We start from the raw sequence: 16,509 nt of genomic DNA, 5'->3' as shown, positions 1-16,509 counted from the left end.
TTGGCAGTATGGTTCTTTCCTAATATTTTGTAAGCAAGATTAGTTCAACGGTTTTGTCAACAGTCTGAGGTATGCCAATGAGAAAAGCCAGATATGCAGTTTTAAAGGAATTCTCTCCTGTAATTCTAAATAAATTTTAGTCAACATTTTTGAAGCATAATTTTCTGTCAGCTATATGTGAGTACTCTGCTAGTTTTTCACTTCAGACATTGGGTATACTGATAGATGAAGCGTTGAAACTTAGGCATATGAGGACGCTGCCCTAGAATGTTCAGGGTTTGGCAACTGTGAATGTCTTGCTTCATTTTCTACTGCAATATATGTTTTAGACTATATAGATCTGTGGCCCCTACTAATTATAGAGCTTTTTAGTATCAACAAGGCAGTGTAATGATATATTTATTTTGTTGCTTATATGTTTATGGCTTTTGAGATATTTACCCATTATAGACTCTGTTCAGTTTCAAACGGGATTTATGCTATGTTGGTGAGATATTCACCTGATTATTGAAAGAGAACATGATGACTCTGCATTCTATATTACTTCAGGTGTCTGGTTTAGTTTCATTGCTACAGAGCTCCTGTATGACACATTTTCTCTCCAATCTTGTATCAGATAAGAATAAAACAAATTACCTAATTTTCTTTAAAATATACAACTTTTCTGCTCTACTCCTTGGTTTATGCTCTGCAACAAATCTACATATTTAAACTGATAACTGAAGTAATATTTCACTACTTTCCACCTTTTCTTTGGAATATACTACTTGATTCTATCTAAAAATTGCTTATCGAGGGTATTTAAAAGTAGATCTGAAGATAACGGATGCAATGTCTCTGAAAGACAAGAGCCCTTGGACAGCACAGGTCTTAATGAATTGGCACAGGAATATCAGTCTGTAAATTCCTTCCCTGTTCTTACACTGCTTTGCTAGGTCTCAGCTCTGCATATCTCTTTTGTTTAACCTAAATCTCAGAGCAGTGAAAATGCCAGAGGTAAATGTTGTTGTTTTTGAATTTCCAAGGTCTTCTGGAGTTTTAAGGTTTCAAAAGTTGTGAGTAGTAATTTAGCAGCAATTCTTTCTACCAATTAAGTTCCATCCTTCTATCTATCTATCTATCTATCTATCTATCTATCTATCTATCTATCTATCTATTTATCCATCTTTCTATCTATCTCATAGGATCATAGGAGGTTACTAGGCTATCGACCCAGAGATCATTTCAAGCCTAGCCATTTTATCACATTGTAATTCCATAAATACTCTTGTCAATACTCAGGATTGTACACAGTATTGAGTGCCCGTGTCCAGGGGGGTTGTCGGCACAAAAGATCTATTTGCTATTTTAGCAAACTAATGGATATTACCCTCTCCCCTTCCTTCTTTACATCATGAAATATGCCTACAGCTGTCTTCCCTTTTTTGTATTTTGCAGGACTGATAAATACTTTCCAAGATTCTTTGTGTAGAGGATCCACAGACATACAAGCTTAGGTACTGGACAATTTATCAGATTTGTTTTTCTGTATTAAAGTGAAAGTCATTCCTTATCTTTGTCTAATTTAAAGATGGCAGTTCCTAACTTTGTATATAGTTTTGCTATTGCAGCTGTGCTGGTATACAAAGTTGTTTGCAGTAGTGTTGGTTATTTGGTAGTACAAAAAAATTGAAAATGGGTTAGCGTTGATGTGGCAGAAAAATCTCGAGACACTGATGGCAATTTACCCAGTTTATTCTAAGAGAGGGTAAAATCAAACAAACAAAATGAAAGAATCTCAGTAGGCCTGCAGCCAATCATCAACCTTGAGAGCTTTAATGAAGCTGACTCCAGTAGGGTCAGCTGTTTATCATGTGCAATTTTAAAGTAAGGGATGAACTCTGATTTACAGTAAGCAGAAAATAAGAAGTTGTAAGGATAAACAGAAGCTGAAAGACAGGACTGCATGGGACAACAGAAGGAGAAAGGACAGAAAACAGGACCACTGATCTGTGGTTCTCAACCCTGTCTAGGAATGCAGGGATAAGCTAATGGATTTATTTCAAACACCCATGGACTGATATGTCAGGAGCAACAGGGGTAGCCAACATGGCAACTAAATCTGCTTCAGGAATCGCTCTGCATAAATACAAGAGAATAGAAAGTGTGTTTTTATTCTCAGAGATGGAAGTTTATGACATTTTATCTTCCTCTTTGCCTTCTTCCTCATAATTGATTAATTCGTATCTTTGCAAATTTAGTCATGCTTTATTGGGAATTGCATTATGTATTAAATACTCCATTTATGAATTATATAGAACAATATTACCATTTTTTGGACGATATATTCATTGTATGGAAAGGTACACAACAAGAAATACCCCATTTTATGGAATATTTAAACAATAGTACCCATTTCCTTAGTTTTACATATGAATTTAATACCAAAGCAATAAACTATCTAGATGTAACCATTCAAAAGGACGATAATAACAAAAATTATACCTCCAGTATTTACAGAAAAGCTTGTTTTTCCAGCTCTAACTCTTACTTACACTATTCCAGTAACCACCCACCATTGCAAAAGAAAAATATTATTAAGGGACAAATGGTTAGGGTGGCAAGGATGACATCAGAATACGCAGAATTTATTAAAGAGATGGAGTACGTACATAAATTGTTTTTAGAAAGAGATTACCCAGAAAGATTTATTTTATCCTTGAAGAACGATCAAGGGAAGGGGTACCAAATACATACCTATATTAAATTCTGACAACAATACTACATGCAGTGAGTTTACAGACAAAGGTGTGGAGGAGGAGACTAACAAAAACAATGAATTTGTGAATAAAAAGGGAGAGCAAAGCACACCTTTTTTTGTTATGACTTACAATTCTAATACGCAAATGATAAGAAAAGCTATATGTAAGACATGGAACATCTTTAAAAGTATGCCAAACAAGTTGGACATATTTAATAGACATTTATGTTATAGTTATAGGAAGGGTCCTAATCTCAAAAATATTTTTGAGAAGAATACGTCTGAGAATGATGAGAGCACAAAGAAAAAAGGAACTCTGAAGTGTGGAAGATGCTCCCAATGTACTTTTATAGCCAACACTGATGAATTAACTATTCCTACTATTCCTATTAGTTTTAAAAGTAAACAACATTACACTTGTTATACTCGAGGAATAGTATATTTAGTTTATTGTACCTTTTGTTGGGCTTATTATGTGGGAAAATCAGAAAGAGTTTTGAAACAAAGAATATATGAACACATGTATGATGTAAACAGAAAAAAAGAAACAAATGCACTTTATAGACACACATTGTCTTGTGATCAGGCTAATTTTAAATTCTGGGTATTGGAAATGTTACCTAGGAACAACAGAGGTGGGGATTGGGAAAACCATTTAACATATAGAGAACTGATATGGCAATTGCGCCTGGATGCTAACACATCCCCAGGAATTAATGATTATGTGTCAATACTGCCAGCCCTAAGGTTAAGGGCTAATAAAGTTAAAAACACCAATAAAAACAAAAAGAAAAAATCTTAAATAAATAAAATTTTAATTATGGGTCTTAAACAATTCATTGATTTTACATGTTTATGGTATTTTTATATTCTATACACATGTATACATATATTTATCTGTTAAAAGAAGTCTTTTTTACATGAAAAAGTTTTTTTGCTTTTGCTTTTGGTGCTTTAAATTGTATTTTACTTTAACCAAGAGACTAAAAGCAAATTGAATAATTGAGTAATTGAATTCAGAAGTTGTATAAAATAGCAAGCAGGAATATACGTATTATTCTGATGAAGTTTCCTGTCTTGGAAATGAAAGCACTAAATCTTTCTGCTTGCATTCTGTTTGGAACAGTTTGAATACTGTCGTGCTGTGCTGTGCTGTCATTAAAAGTTTTTACCATTATACAGCGTTTGAGTTCATGTCTTGTGGACTGAAGAGTTTTTCTGTGGACTAAACCAAGTTTTCTTGGTATTGGCTTTTACATCTAGCTGTGGGACTGCCTTCATTGGATCCTGTGGTACGGAGATTTGTGGTGATTATTGGTGAATTTTTTCTCCGTCATCCATTTTCTTAATTAATAGTTAATTCGTATCTTAATGGGTTGGACTATAACTTCAAGAGAGTGGTGGCAGAAATATATGCACAAACAATTCATGTGGATGCCCATTTTTTTCTCTCCAAAGCTTCCTCTCTTCATAGGTTCATAGGTTCATAGGTTCATACTAGGCTATCTGCCCGAGGGCATTTACAAGCCTAGCCCATCGTTTTGTGGCTTACGCCACCCCTTTAGTACGGGGAACTAAATCCATTATTTTGTTGTGCCTCTGTCGAGCAATGACACTGAGGTAATCCCTGGGGTATATCTGCGATCTCCCATCCATTGGTCAAGATTTCTCTTAAACAAGGCCAGCGAGGTGCTCTGCCTCACATGTACCGGGATTTTGTTCCACAGCATAGGGAGTCTTTGGGTGATGAATCTATCCCTCCAGCACGTCCTATTAATAGTCGTGTCAAGGTTTAAGTCTCCCGCCCTTGTGGCTCTGATGGATCTGGATTTTTTGAGGTGAAGCATATTCATCAAATCTGGGTTTGACATGGCCTTGTATGTTAGGCAAAGGTCACCTCTGAGCAAGCGGTAAGTAGAGCTGGAGTTCTTTCAGTCGGGCAGCATAGGACAGATTTTTGAGACCCTTTATCCTTTTGGTGAGGAACTTTTGTGGCCTCTCCAGCTGCTGCAAGTGTCGGGTCAGATACATTCCGAATGGGGCATTGTACTCAATCATTGGTCTGATGAGTGATGAGTAAAGGGAGACTATGACCTCCCTTGATCTAGATGAGAAACCCTTCATGATAAGGTGGGCAATGTAGAAGGTCTTCCTAACTACTTTAGCTACATGGGTGTCGAATGACAGACTACTATCAACCTGGGTCCCCAGGTCCCTGATAACTTCTTCTGCTCAGTGGATTGCCACCTATTTGGTAGCTAGGGGTAACCTTATTTTTCCAAGGGTATGACTATGCATTTTTGGCATTTAACTTTAGGCCGTGGCTCTGGCACCAGTTATCCGCTTCTGTGAGACCCTTCTGAAGGATATCTGTGTCAGATGTGTTTCTACTATGGCCCAGTTTGCAGTCATCTGCAAACTTGGTCAGCCATAACCCTCCTGTGTTTGCTTGTACTTCGAGAAGTAGATGCCAAACAAGAGTGGGCCCAGGACTGAGCCCTGTGGGACACCACTTGTGACAGGCTTTGAGTCTGACATGGCACCAGCAACTCTGACCCTGTGGGTTCTGTCACTCAGCCAGTTTGCAACCCATCTTGTGATGTATGGGTTGACATTTAAGCTGATGAGTTTTTCAACGATACCCGAGTGGGTATTGTATCAAGGCCTTAGCCAGATCGAGGTAGGCTGTATGGACTGCCTTTCCTCATCAATGGCTTTGGTGACTGTTTCAAAAGTCAACCAAATTTAAAAGGCATGATCTGCCTTTGACAAAGCCAAACTGGGTTGGATCCAAAGTCTGCAAATTCCCTATGTCTTTATTTATGAGGTCCATTATGATCCTCTCCATGGCTTTGCAGATAAGGCTTGTCAAACTAATGGGCCGGTAATTTCCAGGGTCGGTGGAGGCACCGCCTTTGTGAAGTGGCACCACAGTTGCAGTGCGCCACTCCCTGGGTACGTCTTCATTTTGTAAGTTAGTCAAGTCCCATTAGTTAAACAAAGACATGTATGGGGTATCTCCTCTGTGTCTAGTCCAGTACATACCACAGCTCTTTAAGATTACACTTAACAACTTGTTGATAGCAGGGCATATCTTGATGGTTACTAAAGATGCTGTGGGTACTCTTAATATGAAAAATGTTAGATAGTTCTAACCACAGAGTGGAGTGCCACACTGTGACTTGTTTGGTTAATTTGGTTACTTACAAAATGGGTCTATTACCTGTCTTTGAATAAAGCCAGTGTTCTTAGTTGTTGTTTTCTTTAATAAAAGAATTTGCGATTTTATTATATTTCTCTCCTCATATGTGGATGAGGAGATTGTACTTTAATGAAAACTGAAGAGACATATAGGGGAATAAGCAATAAATAGATCTGAACTGATGTCTGCAGTTTGCTATTTAAAGCAATTTGCCACCTTTATGTAAGATAACTTGGGATTGTTTCCAAAGTTTACAGACTATATCTTCTCATCCACTAGCCTATTTTCATGTTAAGACTGCCCTGATCATCATATATACATCAGACAGATGTCCTGCCACAAGCCAGTTGTTAAACTGTTACTCTCATTCCCAAAGAACTGCCCCAATAAACCAACAAGTTTCCACTCAAAAATGTAAAAATCTTCATGGTGATGATTTCTAATCTGTGAAATTTGATCCTAATGGATAACAGAAATCTTATCTATGATTTAACATTAGTTTGAAGTTGTTATCTCTCAACAAAATGATCCAGTACTTGTAAAAATCTCATTACTAAAACTTGTTATTCTCTTATATGACCTGTAATTTACTAATGAAATAAAAACAGTCCTGTCCGTGTACCAAACCCATTCCTAAGTCTGATCCTAATGCAGTCAGATCAATAAATATAAAAAAAATCTCACAGTTTTACTCCAGTAATCTCCTGGTTATAGGGCTCACATGGGTTGGATAAAAAATGGTTATTTGTCATTTGCTGTCTGTATACTAAAATAAGCAAGTGTATGCATATGGTATAAAATAATGCTGAATTTTCTATTGATGTGTATAAGTGTTGCATGATATATTTGTCTAGTCAGACTTTCCTGGTAAACAAATATCTATAAATAAGTAAATAAATCTTAGGTGAGACAGCTTAAAATATTCATCTAGCAGTAGGTGGGTATCCTGAAAAATGAGTAAATCAGGGGCTTCCTGGATTATCCTGGCACCCAACCTTTTTATAGGCAAACAAATTCCATTTTTATAGCCATTAAAAGCTCATCCGTTAATATCTTCCTGCAAGAACTCAGTGATACTTACTCAAGTCCACGACTGGTATTGCCATCTCCAACACTTATTATAAATGATAACTCTCTTTAGCAGATAGTTCATCATCCTATTAGGGGGTCTAATACCCTTGCAAATACAGTCACTTCGTACATATGTCCATATGTATCATCCTGTCTTCTTAAATCAGACAATAAAATAGTGACTTCTTTCTTTAAAACTGTTGCTATGCAACCTTTCTTTGAATATATATGCATTTAAGAACTTCTCAAATGCAAACCTTCTTCAGTTACTTGATAATGTAAATAAATTGCACTGGAACCCTCCTCTGAAGGATAAAGAAAAAAACTAAACCAACAACAAATCAGCTAAACAAAAAAAAAAAATGAGTACACTGGTCAACGCATTATTTTAAACTTTAAAACTTTAAAAGATGATCACCTCCTTGTCAGTAGAATGTATCAGTAGAAATTAACATCTTAGATGGAGTAATTACACAGGATTCATAATATGACTGTTACAGGTATGACCATGCTCAGATGTTAGTAGCATAAATCATACCAAGTATAATAGATATAGATCAGACAGGCTTTATTATAAATAGAAATACTTTTGATAATATAAGGAGAACTTTAACTCTGATTGATTATGCAAACAGAAAAAAGAAAGATTTGACACTCATCATCCTTGATATAAGTTCAGCATTTGACTCAGTAAGTTGGGACTATTTGTTTATCTTATTGAAGTGTACAAATTTCTCTGATACATCTGTGAATTTAATTGAACATCTATATAAAGGAACATTGGCTTACATTAAAATAGGAACATATGTCTCACAAAAAATACCCATATTAAAAGGTACAAAACAAGGGTGTCCACTTTCACCATTATTATTTACTTTAATAATGGAGCCTTGGGCTAATTTGATTAGAAACAGCAATGATATAGACGGATTCGATATAGATGAAAATACAATATCTAAAATCCAACTTTTTGCAGATGATGTTCTAATTACATCAGCAGGAACAAATTCTTCTATGCGGTCATTATTTGACAAGATGACAGATTTCAAGAATATTTCTGGTTTGATATTTAATGAAGAAAAATCTAATATTTTACCAATTTACTCAGGATAAAATGTTCTCACTAATGATTTTCTCAAATACATACCCAATTCAGGTCAAATAACTTATTTAGGCATAATATTAACTAAAGATATTAAATCTATTATACATAATAATTATAGTAATTGTCTTCATAATATACAAAATCATTTCAATAGATGGAACAATATGTTTTTTACCATGGAAGAAAGACTCACAATTATTAAAATGATAATATTCCCGAAGATATTATACATAATACAATCAATAATACTCCCACCTACAAAAATAATAATTAAGAAACTGAATTCACAAATGTTAAAGTTCTTATGGGCACCTAACAGACCTAGGATTGCATTAAAGAAACATACTAATAGTTGGTCTCAAGGGGGCATATCATTTCCAGACTTTAATTTATATGCTATCTTTTCTATTATAAAAGTTATAACATTGCTAATAGATCAGTCATATGTTGCAAGATGGAAAGATTACTGGGAACTAATTAGCATGCACTTCACAAAAATATCGTTAACACACAAAAATACTATTTGAAATAACCCCATGTTATGGTTACTAAAAGAGTTTTGTACCTCATCTATTACACCAAAATATATAGCTAGTTACCCATTAAATATTATTATTAGATATCGTAATTTTATATATATACATCCTAAGTATAAGTAATGGAATTTTATCTTATTTCCTATAATGTATACACAAGGTATTCTTTTATCATCCACCTCTGAAAGAACTCTTCTAGTCACAGAGAATAATTTAAAGTATTGGTATCAGATGCTGTCTGACAATAAAGTAAAAAATTTAGACTTCTTAAAGCAATAATTTGATTTGAGAGAAACATGTTGGTTAGAGATTCAGACTTTTAGACAACATCTTATTAATAAACTTGATTTAATGTCTTTAACAGTTAAAGAATCTGTCCCAATTCTGATTGACTACTTGATATTAAATTTACAACATAAGGTTTCTGATAAAGGTAAGCTCTCACACATACATAAAATTATTAGAGATGAAACCTATTATAGTTCAGATAATTACTGGAATTATTTCATTTCCATTAATGGAGAATCTCCAAAACAACAAGATAAACAATATATATTGGAATCTGCTTATAAAACTACTTCTTCTATTAATTGGAGACTTTTACCTGGAATTTTTACATACATCTTTCTATACACCCTTAATGATGAATAAAATAAACAATAAAGACAACATATGTAAGAGATGTACTATAGAAATAAATGCTGATTGGGCACATATGTTTTACGATTGTATAAAACTGAAGGAATATTGGATGTTAATCAATGATTTTTTGCAGGCTCTTTTCACAGATAATTTCATAGTCTCTAAATCACTTGTATTATTTAACACCCCTGTTCCTAAATGTGTTAAAAAAGTTAAACTTCCTTTATTATGGTCAATTCTAGCTGTAGCTAGAAAAATAATAACCAGAAACTGGATTTCAGATACTCCTCCTTCATTTAATGAATTTAAAAATGTTATGAATGAAGTGTGTCATATGGAACTAATGACAATAAAGTCAAGAACCATTAGGAAAACATCTTACTATAATATATGGGATACCTTACAAAACTTGTTAAAACAGTTTTGGTTTCATTAGTAAGATGTTACAGTTTAATTAATTGATTTGATTTACAGTGGATGTCTTTGTAAATACTTTAGTTGTTTTATCAAATGTTATAATTGTTTATATGTTAACTGCTTGTATAAGATTGTTATAATATTTATTTCGTATGTTAAAACTAATAAACTTGTTTTAAAAAAAAAAGATGTTAGTAGCATAGAACAACAAATGCAGCATTTGAAAGCTACTAAAATTAAAAAAATGGAAAATGACAAGTTAGACTATCTTAGTGATATGTCCTGTCCCAAACATGGGGTAAAAAGAAATTTGGATTGAGCTATGGACAATCCTCTTTTACCACCAACAATTATAACAGTAATCAACAGCACAATCACTTGAATATATCCAATTGTAATAACATCAATGGGCAGAATAAACCACTTACACTGATGAATGACCCTTTCAAGTATCCATCACTGAGGTGTTTTGACAGCCTCAGGAAGAGGAATCAAAGGAGCCAGTGGGGCTCTCAATACTCTCCCACACCACCTCAAATGGACAAGTGGAAATCGAACAACAGGTACCCACCTCAACAATACCAACAACCACAATGACAACAGAGAGGACAGTGGAGATAAAAGACTCCGGGTGTGTTTTTATGGTTCTAGGTTACAACATCGACAGTACATAACACCGACAACGATATCACCGACACCACATCATCGACAGTTCACAAACACGACACCTCATACACTCAACACATCATCACAACAACCAATAAACAAAACAAATCCCCTGTCCAAAAAACACACACACAACACAAGCACACCAAAATCCTAACAAACAAACACTAAACCTTACATACACAACTATCTACAACCCTAACCGAAACCCTAACCCTAAGGTCCGTCACTATCGCACACTAACCTAACCCGCCTAACCTAACTCACTTAACCCGCCCCTAACCCAAACAATATTACTACTGCACCCATACCTAACCCGCGCCCTAACCCTAACTCACTTAACCCGCCCCTAACCCAGAAAATATCACTACTGCACCCTTACCTAACCCCCCCCCTAACCCTAACTCACTTAACCTGCCCCCAACCCCAAAAAAATCACTACTGCACCCTTACCTAACCTGCACCCTAACCCTAACTCACTTAACCCACCCCTATCCCTACAGACCGTCAACATCGCACACTTACCTTACTCGCACCCTAACGTCCGTCACTATCGCATACTTACATATCCTTTCCCCATGTTGGTGTTCTCCGCGTCGGTGTTTTCATCCGTTGGTTTTCTGACTTGTCGATCCTCTGGCGTCGGTGATTTCTTTGTCGGTCTTGTCATCTGTCGATGTTGTAACCTAGAACCGTTTTTATATATAATGCATTGCAAGACAGTACCAATGTTATTAATGACTCTGATATTAACATTATAACAAATATCGAAGGGGATTTTAAAGTTTATCATTTTTCCACTACCCATATTGATGTAAATATGGTAGAGATGTTTTCCAAAGGTTTAACATGCATTCCTTCAAGAAAAACTAACATTGGCATGGTCCTAATGAGCCTAAAATATACCTAAATAAAGTAAACTTAAAAAATATGTTTGAAGAGGTTTTGACATTTATTATTTATCTATTTGCATTTGTTTACCGGGATGGTCCAGCTTGGCCAGAAGTGCCCATTTTCAGTGGAGTCCCAGGGACGAAAAGCTCCACATATAAAGACATTTCACATACAATACAGAATTTGTATTTATAATGACATTTAGTACATATTTTATATAATGGTTAAGAAATTACTTACAGTTTCAGAGCAGTCCTTGGCCAGTTGTGATTGTTTCTTAAACACAAACTTGTCTTTGCTTTGGCTCATTAGCAGCAGTACAAAGAACTGCCTGCTCACACCCTTGTTCTCTCCTCCCCCTTCCTGTTTATTACCTTAAGACAATCCCAAAGTTAATAAATATTACCTGTGGCAGGCACCATTTTTAAAACTATAACCACCCTTGTCACTATCTTATGTTCATTTATCAGTTAACTCTGTTACCTGATTGTTTCCAGCCCCCTCATAAGAGCAACTAACAGGGTTTCTACCCGCTTCGCTCCCCACCCTGCCCCCTATTCCCTCCCACCCCCAGTGGTCCCACCTTTATTACACTCACAAACCCCTCCCATCTTTCCAGTAGCCAACCACACCACTAACCCAACACTACCTTCTCCATCTTCCCACTACTATCACATCTCCTCAACTAACATGTACAAGCATACCTTACCTATGCTCACTGCATGCACTCTCCTTGCATATCTTACATCCTACCAAAGCTCCATCATTCCCCCACTCAACCACTACCACTGTACTACTACTCACACCACCACTCATGTCTCACCCTCACTCAGCTCCCCTTCCACCAACTCAAGAAACATCCCTATGCACCCCCCACATATTCTACCAACTATATTACTCAAACATAAAGCATCCCTACAACTTAAGACAGTCACCCTCCCACCATACCTATTACCCAAAGAGCACAATCATAAAGTTTCCCTTATAAACAAACACATTCAAAAACTGAGAAAACTAATAACCTCATGCATATCTAAACTAGCCCTAGGTGGAGATATCCACCCCAACCCTGGCCCTACCATCTCCAACCCCAATCCTCATAATCAGACTAGAAACTACAACTTCTCCCATATTACAGCCAATAGAAAGCCAAGTGACTTCCTTCTACTAAGCCTAAATATTAGAAGTATATCCAACAAAGTCCATGAACTCCATGCCACCATAGACTTGTACTCCCCAGATATAGTCATCCTGACAGAAACCTGGCTAAAACCTCACATTACCAGTGAGCACATACTCCCTACAGGTTATGGCATACTAAGAGTAGACCGGCTAAACAAGAAAGGAGGCGGTGTAGCTATAATATTTAAACAGCATCTAAATGTCCAGATCTTAAAATCATCAGCTCCACAAATAGGCAATGAAGAAATAATATATACCAACCTCAAAATAAACCAAAATAAAACCATCATCATAATTGGATGCTACTTCCCTCCACTAGAAAACCACCTCAGCTGGTCTACCCACCATCTCCCCCAAGAAACTATCATTTTAGGTGATTTCAATACTGACTGGCAATCCTGTTCTGGCAACCATCCAACCCATCATGTAAACCTTCATGGTTTCACCCAACTAGTCCAGTCGCCAAGCATGATAAATAAAAACTCCAGCAAGCACACTACCCTGGATTGGATACTAGTCAGTAAGAACCCCCAGTCATATATAACAGGCTGCTTATCAGATAGCCTCAGTGATCACTTCCCAACATTCCTACTCAAAAAATACCTATACCAAGCTAAACCTGTCATCTACCGTCAAATACGTAAAAAACTAAACTTTAACCCACATTCATCTCATCCCTCAAAAAATGTAACTGGCATCCTCTAAAGTACCTCAGTCTTGATGACACAGTTGAATGTTTTAATACTACCTTCCTGAGCATCCTTAATTACCATGCCCCCATAAGACTTTCCAGAAGCAAAGCACAACCCTCCCCATGGCTACAGAAAACCACTAAGTCAGAAATGAAAAACAGGGATAAAGCCTGGGAGCACTGGGGCAAAACCAAAACCCCCTCAACTAGACAGAAATTCCTAGAACTACACAATAGAGTCAAAAAGCTAATAAAACAGGACAAATTCCAATACTACCAGTCTTCCCTAGACTCCTCCCAACACAGCCCCAAACAATTCTGGTCCTCCATAAACTACATCCTCCACCCAGGTAAAGTCAGTATCCCACCTCCTAACATCCCTCACTCCTCAGATAATATTGCTACCTCATTCAACACACACTTCACACAAACCATACTATCACTAGCTAAACAACACAACCCCCTTCCCCTCCAACCCACACCTTTAACTAGTAATCTCCCCACTGCCTTCTCTTTTTCTCCTGTACCTACCTCCAACATAAAAAAACCTCTTAACTAAACTTAAGCCCACCAGATTAGCAGCAGACAACCTCCCAAGTGAATACCTACAAATCGCAGCTGATGCTCTGGCCTACCCAGTATCCATCTTGATTAACCAATCTCTGTCAGAAAGTTACGTTCCCACACTGTGGAAAGTATCACATATAATTCTCCTCCACAAAGGCGGATCCTCCACAGAACTAACCAATTACCGCCCCATAGCTATTCTCTCTCCACTCCAAAATACTAGAGAGATGCATACACTCTCAGGTCTCAGACTACCTCCTTACTAACAACCTCCTTTCCAATACTCAGCATGGTTTCCGACCAAACCATAGAACCACCACTGCCTTACTCTCCTTTACTAACACTATCCTTCAGCATAAAAACAGTGGCTATCTCTCCTCTGCTACTTTCCTAGACCTATCTAAAGCATTTGACATGGTCCCACACAAACAACTTATCTCTGTCCTCAATAACCTATCCTTCTCACAATCAGTCACCAACTGGTTTCAGAGTTACCTGTCTGACCGCCAACAATCCGTTGTATGGCAGAATGACATATCTCCCCAACTACCTGTCTCTATAGGGGTTCCCCAAGGATCCATTCTTGGACCCCTACTCTTCTCTGTTTTCACCAATAATCAGGCCTCTGCCACCAAACATGGCACACTCATACAATACACAGATGACTCAACCATCATCTGCTCAGCCCAGCCCATACCCAAACTGCAAAAAGTCACACAGGAAGCCTTTTCCACTGTTGAAACTTGGTTATCCAATGCCCAATTAATACTCAACCCAAACAAAACTAAACTACTCATCTTCCAACCACCAAACATACTCAAAACAACTCGCACTTTAACATCACAGCAAAAGACAACACCACTATATACCCAACTGAACACACCAAATTGCTAGGAGTGGAAATAGACAATAAACTAAAATTTGACATTCACATATCCATGACCATAAAAAAGGTCCACAAAAAACTAGGAGCGCTATACAGAAATAAGCAACTTCTCACCAAAGCAGCAAAGATTTCAATAGCAAATTCCCACCTTATCTCCACCCTACTTTATGCCTCTCCAATATATACCGACCTAAGGCAATGCAATCTAAACAAGCTAGAGACCTGCTACAACAAAATCACTAAATTCGCCACAGGGGCATCCTACCATAGTCACCACTGTCTCTCACTTGCTGAACTGGGCTGGCTTGAACTCCCTCACCTCCTTCAATGGTATCAACTCTCACTCATCCACAAACTAGTAAATCATCCACTAAATGTCCCATCCCTCCAGAATCTACTCCAACCCTATCGCACCACCAGACCACTAAGATCCAGCAACAAAAATCACTTGCAGATCACTAACACCATAGCCAAATTATGGAACTCCCTCCCACCCACAATTACCTCCATACCATCATGCACCCACTTCAAAACTTTACTAAAAGTGCACTTAAAAATATGCTGGCTATGCCCTTGCAACTCCCACTCTAATATCACCCACCCCATCCAACCACTACCTTTCTTTCCACTCCACTAACTACCTTGATTATAGCAAGCTCAGATGCTCATAAGCCAGTACTTATTATACAGCAGGAACTTCTTCTTGTAACATTTGTTAATGTCTGTTATGTACTTCACAGATAAAGATTCTAGTTGTCTACTGATTTACTATGTTCTTCATCTGTAAATATGTTGTAAGTAATTGCTATGTAAATTGTTAATCGCTATGTAATCCAATGTAACTACTGTCTGTTTATTTTAACTGTGGAGCTTTTTTCCCTGGGCCTCCACTGAAAATGGACCTACGTCCAGTCGGACACTCCCGGTCAACAAATATAAATAAATAAATAAAATAAATATTATTGGCAGATTATACAATTGGTGAAAAAAAAAGTACATAAGTAATCATTCTCAAATCAAAGATATTATACAAGCAATATAGAGTATATACATGAGAACATTCCATATGAGTAGTTTTCAGCTAGTTAAATTTATATATATAGGATACTTCATGCATTGGGTGCAAAGCAGATAAATGAATTAGTTAGAGACTAGGTACTTAAACTTTTCACATGTTTAGGAAGTGTAACAGCTGAGTGATAGGCTATATGAGTCCTGCTGCAGGAATCAGCAAAGCTGGTGGACATTGCTGCAGATATAAGTGGTGGTATGATATTAAGGTAAGCTGCAAGAGTACCTGAATGTCTCGCCTGGTTCACTGGTATGTTTATAAGGGTTCGGGAGAGAAGGAAGTAGACAGGAGGGTTCAACGGTTGGATAATGAGGGTTAGTAGAAGAGGGACATGGACAGGATGGAGAGACGGAGTAAGTAAAAAGTAAAATAGAAAGTAAAAATAAGTAAAAAGACAGGTGGATGTGAAAGGAAGATGCCAGAGTAGTAGAGTGGAGCTGAGACTCTATGAGTAGTTTAAAGATATCCAGTACATTCAACCACCCCCATCCAATGTTATAATTATGCAAGAAAATGTATGAAATTACAAAAATTCTGCCAACCCATAATCGGAATAAAACTAATAATCTGAATGAACAAGAACAAAATCGTTTAGATTGTATTAAGAAACAAAAAATTAGTATCATGAAAGAAGATAAGGACAGGGTCTGGTTATTATGGACACATGATTATAATAAAAAAATCTTAAACATATTAAAGGAAGGCACTTATGAGAGAGTATCAATGAAGCAACTATTTGGGGTTTATGATAAAGTTGGTACACAATTGAAAAATATGTTTATTGAAAATCAAATTATTATAAATAAATATAATTATCTAAGTATGACTTCCCTGACTG

The sequence above is a fragment of the Protopterus annectens genome, chromosome 1.part1 (genome assembly GCF_019279795.1).
Source record: "Protopterus annectens isolate FY-2018-M chromosome 1.part1, PAN1.0, whole genome shotgun sequence".
In the NCBI taxonomy this organism is placed as follows: Eukaryota; Metazoa; Chordata; order Ceratodontiformes; family Protopteridae; genus Protopterus; species Protopterus annectens.
This window is presented reverse-complemented; position numbering follows the sequence as displayed.